Consider the following 5,582-nt stretch of genomic DNA (forward strand, 5'->3'; position numbering starts at 1 on the left):
TAATATAATGACATCTTGACAATCATGTGATTTTCAGAATTCGTCTGTCTTTTACAATTTAACAACATTGAACCAAAGGTTCGTGGTCGTGTTTTTAAAAACAATGTTCAAAATTTCTTTTCATTTTTTGGTGAGACCTCAATTTGGTCTCCATAATATGAATATGATTTTTTCACTGATTTCAAATCCATTATTTCAAGTACGTGTAGTTAAAATTTGACTTCAATCAAAAAATTCCTATTAATGCAAAACAAAGCATCAAAAATCCCAAACAGACCCCGAAAATATACCAAATTTTAATATGTATAACCAAATGTCCTACGTGGGGAGTAGAAAAAGTGTGGAAGGTGTTGGAAGGAATTTTTTTTTTGTTTGCCGAGTGCCTCAAGGATGGCACTCGGCAAAGTGTTTCGTTTGCCGAGTGTCCGGCTGAGACACTCGGCGAACGTTTGCGTGTGCCGAGTGTATGCGTCTGGCACTCGGCGAAGCGGACTTTGCCGAGTGTCACACGTCTAACACTCGGCAAAGGTGTAACGGCCGTCCCACGCTGTTAGTGCACGACGCACGTGCGCCGCACGCGATACCGATTTGCCGAGTGTGTCTCTTTGCCGAGTGTCATGGAGTTGTTTGCCGAGTGCCTGATTTTTGGCACTCGGCAAACCTCCTTTTTGCCGAGTGTTTTATGTTCGCCGAGTGTCCCATTGTGTACACTCGGCAAAAAGGCTGTTTGCCGAGTGCCCGAGAAAATGCACTCGGCAAAATTTTTACACTCGGCGAATTTACTGTTTCCGGTAGTGACACCCCCACTTCAGTGTGACTTCAGTTTGTTTGGCCCTCCTCTCTTTTTTCATAAATAAATGTGTTTGGCTTTACATCATTACATGTGTTGTGGCAAACATGGTAGTTCAATTGCCATTTCTTTTTTTCCCAAACAAGTTAGAGATGCATCTATTCAAAAAAGAAAGAAAAACTGTCAACTAAAGATCCCTCAACGGAAGAAAAAGGAGGAGAAAACCTATATATACTAACTATATGATATGATGATGATGATGCTACGAGTGATATGGCAGCACAAAATCAAATCAAATTGCCATTAATCGGTCATCTGGGCCCCGAGAGCTGCTGCGCCGACACGCAGGACGGCGGCGACCAGCTGCTGCTGACGCCGGCGGTGGTGTCAGAGCCCTTGGCCATCCACCCGACGGCGGCGGGCCGCAGGTCGACGAGGCCGCGCCCGTACATCCTGAGGTAGCGGAGGAGATCCCGGGCGGGGCTCGGCGGCGTCCATGCTGCCGTCGAGCATGGCGGACACGATGGCCCATGGTCGGCCGCAACGCCGCGTCCTCGTGGAGGCAGCAGAGCGCCACCCGCACCACCCGCTCCACTGCGCCACGTCGGCGCGGCCCTCCAGCCTCGGGTCCAACAGCTCCGCGTGCCGCCCCTGCTCGTGCAGCTCCACCGCCACCGCAGGGAAGTAGCCACTGGTGGTGTGCTCCGACGACGCGCCGCCGCTGGACCCGGTGGTGGCGTGCTCCTCCTCCTCCTCCGGCTGCTTCTTAGAGTTCTTCCTCCCTCGCACAATCTCCAGCAGCACCATGCCAAAGCTGTAGACGTCGGCCTTGTCGGTGATGGGCGCGTTCATCAGCCACTCCGGCGCCAGGTACCCTCGCGTGCCGCGCATCGTCGTGAACAGCCCCGACTGCTCCGGCGACATCAGCTTGGCCAGCCCGAAGTCGGCGATCTTCACGCCGCCGCGGTCGTCCAGAAGGATGTTCTCCGGCTTCACGTCGCAGTGCAGGATCTTGCGGTCGCACCCGCCGTGGAGGTACGCCAGCCCGCGCGCCGCGCCAACGCACACGTGCAGCCGCGCCGGCCACTCCAGCGCGGCGGTGCTGTTGCCGGAGCGCCGGAAGAGGGTCTGGTCGAGGGAGCCCCGGTTCATGAACTCGTACACCAGCAGCTGCCGCGCGCCCTCCGCGCAGAACCCGCGGAGCTTCACCAGGTTCACGTGGTGGACGTTGCCGATCACGGCGATCTCCGTCAGGAACTCGCGCCGCCCCTGCCCCGCGCCCAGTCCGTTCATCCGCTTCACGGCCACCGTGCTCCGGTCGGGGAGCTCGCCGCGGAACACGGACCCGAATCCGCCGCACCCGATCTGCCACTTGAACCCGTCCGTCGCGGCGTCGAGCTCGCCGTACGTGAACCGGGTCGGCAGGCCGGGGATGAGGACGTCCTCGTCGTCGCCGAGGTCCTCGCTGGCGGACGGCGCCGAGGACGCGGCCCGCGACAACGAGAGCATCGCCGGAAGCTTGAACCAGCTGCTGGTGCTCTTCTTGAGATGCTGCGGCCGGCGCCGCCTGAGACACTGCGCGCCCATTGCGTAGAGCAGCAAGGACATGAGCACCGCCGCCACGGTGGGGAACACGATGCCGAAAACGATGGTTATCAGGCTCAAGGAGCGTCTTGATGAAGCCGGCGGCGGTGGCGGGAGCGTCTTGATGAAGCCGGCGGCGGCGTCGGCGCCGGCGCGGAAGACGGAGCCGATCCGGCCGTGCAGGAGGAAGCAGGACCTGGAGGAGTTCCTGTAGAAGAAGCCGAGGCAGGAGCAGTTGGCGGAGCAGAGGTCGCGGCACGCCGGGAGCGCGTCGCCGGAGGCATCGGCCTGCGCGAACTTGGTTGGCAGGTACCCGATCCCGGCGCCGAGGCTCACGTAGCTGACCTTTTTCACAGCCTTGCCGGCGTCGCAGCTGCTGTCGGGTGGGATGGCCGCCGGCAGCGAGGAGCCGTCGGCCGGCGCGCAGCCGCCGTTGGAGTAGGTGCTCAAGGCGTCGGGGCACATGCAGGTGGAGCCGTTGCCGCCCGCCGTGCAGAGGCTGAGGGAGGGGCACGGCAGCGGGAGGTCGCAGTCGTTGGCCGGCGCGGCCCAGACGGTGGCGACGGCCGCGCCGGCGGCGAGGGTGAGCGCGCGCAGGCGGCCCGAGGGGTCGACCTTGAGGATGATGCCCTTGGAGGAGGCCGCCGGCGGCGGCGAGGGGAAGAGGAGCCTGTAGACGGTGCCCCTGCCGTTTTCGGCGAGGAGGTAGATGCCGGAGGCGTTGACGGCCATGGAGGCGACGGCGTGGCTGGAGTCCTGGACGGCAGCGGGGTCGGAGGAGAGCGCCCAGTAGGTGAGGAAGGCCGGCGACGCCGAGGAGGAGGAGGTGGCCCACTGCAGGAGCGCGTCGTTGGGGGTGAGGACGAGACGGTAGGCGCCGGGGGAGAGGTCCTGGTCGGACGCCGAGGAGGTGAGCGGCGTCCCGAGGCGGAGCGGCTGGCCGTGGATCAGCGTGTCGGTGGGGCGGTCCAAGGAGGACCAGAGCGTGGCGTTGCGGGCGTCGATGAGCGCGAGCTCGCCGGTGTCGAGGAGGCGCAGCGCGGCGACGGGCTCGCGGAGGCGCGGCGTGGACCATGCGGGGTCGAGCTGGGCGGCGGAGGGGTCGAAGAGCCTGAGGCCGGTGGCGGAGAGGGAGAGGACGACGTACTCGAGGAGGTGGAGCCGGCGGCGGTGGCGGTCCAGACCGGGGTGCGGGTGCGGTGTGGAGGACGGAGAAGAAGAAGCGGGACTGGGAGTCGGAGGCCTCGGTGGCGCCGGCGTTGTAGACGGCGGCGGAGAAGTTAGAGCCGGGGGAGAGGAGGAACGCGCCGTTGGTGTCGATGAAGTGGAAGTAGGTGAGGTTGAAGGGCGGGTACAGGTACTGGACGGGCACGATGCGCGCCGCCGCGGCCACGGCCAGCGACAGGAGGAGGATCAGGCGGGATAGGAGATCAGGGGGCGGCGCCATGGGAGGGGCGCGCGTGCTCCTGCGCGCATAGGAGGCTCCGATGGTGGAGGGGGATCGGATTGCAATTGGAGAGAGGGATCAGGGATGGGATTGATTGCAACGCCGGCGAGGCGGGCGGCGTTGACTTTGAGAGCTGCCGTATGGAAAGGAGGAGCTGGAGTTGGACCCGGAACCTTGCCTGCCTCAGCAAGTGGACTATTTTTTTAAATTTTGGAGGGAATCAATTAGAAGATAGGCAACGATGGATGGGTCGTTGTTTGTTGCGCGGCCGGATTTAATTTAATGCTTCCAACCAACCTCCAAATCATATATTCATTCATCAAATTTCCTTTTAATCATATATTCATTCATCAAGTGTCCTTTTCGCTAACAATTTCAGCATACCAGTGGCAACTCCAAAGTATACCACCGCATTCTTGCACGAGAAATCTTTTATGATCAGCTTTTTTAAATACGAAACCCGTGATCAAGGCGCAGGTAGTTCATTACGAGCGGCAGACGACGTTTCCTTTTTCCAGTGTGCATATATGCATCACAACACTAGAGGATCTCAAAGCTGCGAATAAGATCTTGGTTAGTCGTTGCGTCGTTCTTCATTCATTTGCTTACTCTGTTCCTCTTTCTCTATTTGTTCATGTTTTTCATTCATGATACTGCTAGGTTCCCGTGCGTAAATATGGGTTTAGTTTGTCTGTGAAAAACTAGATGAGGGGGGCGTTTGGATGCCAGGGGCTAAACTTTAGCCCTGTCACATCACACGTTCGGATGCTAATTAGGAGGATTAAATATGAGCTAATTATAAAACTAATAGCAGAACCCCTAGGCTAAATCGCGAGACGAATCTATTAAGCCTAATTAATCCATCATTAGCGAATGGTTACTGTAGCACCACATTGTCAAATCATGGACTAATTAGGCTTAATAGATTCGTCTCGCGATTTAGCCTAGGGGTTGTGCAATTAGTTTTGTAATTAGACTATGTTTAATACTCCTAATTAGTGTCCAAACATCCGATGTGACAGGGGCTAAAATTTAGCCTCTCCTTGCCAAACACCCCATTGATTCGTATTATAGTTGTTATATTTAATTGCTTGTGTGTCTGTGTGGAATGTGTTTAATTGCTTGTGTGCTAGCAACTGGTATCTTCCATGACCTCTAATTTCTTGGTCATGTTCCAGTTGAACTCTTAATAGTAAATACAATGGAGCGGCATGACAAACAACAAGATATGAATGAATTCGCAAATTATTTGTCTTCAAGCCAACGATCCGGAAAGTTATAGAATTTATAGTTCTCAATCTTTAATGACTTAAACCTGGTCGTACTCAAGGTCAGGGAGGCTGTCCACGTCGCCATAAAAGATTTCAAATGTCGGATCGAGCGCGGACGTCCCAGATGGTCGAACAGAGGTGGAGATTTTTCAAAAAACACCCCGAACTTTGTTAAAATCGAACTAGCCATCCGAAGGCCCCAGAATTTTTTTAAAACCCCCAAAACTTTGTCAAAATTCAACCTGCAGGCCAAGGTTGTCGAATAGAGGTATGATAATTTTCAAAAAAACACCCCAAACTTTATCAAAATCAAACCAGCAGTATAAAGGCCTCACGGAAATTTTTTCAAAAAATCCCCAAACTTTATCAAAATCCAACCTGCAGTCTAGATAAAGATAGCCCCGGTAATCTTTCAAAAAAACCCCGAACATCGTCGGAATCGAACCCGCCATCCAAGGCCTATCACATAAAATTTTAAAAAAACTCTGTA

General features: G+C 55.9%; 1 pseudogene; it reads right to left on the minus strand.

The window, feature by feature from the left end:
* Positions 1 to 901: 901 nt before the first annotated feature.
* On the minus strand, positions 902 to 3,954 carry LOC101761736 (annotated as a pseudogene).
* Between the last annotated feature and the right edge of the window lie 1,628 nt (positions 3,955 to 5,582).

This window comes from Setaria italica, chromosome III (assembly GCF_000263155.2).
Source record: "Setaria italica strain Yugu1 chromosome III, Setaria_italica_v2.0, whole genome shotgun sequence".
In the NCBI taxonomy this organism is placed as follows: Eukaryota; Viridiplantae; Streptophyta; class Magnoliopsida; order Poales; family Poaceae; genus Setaria; species Setaria italica.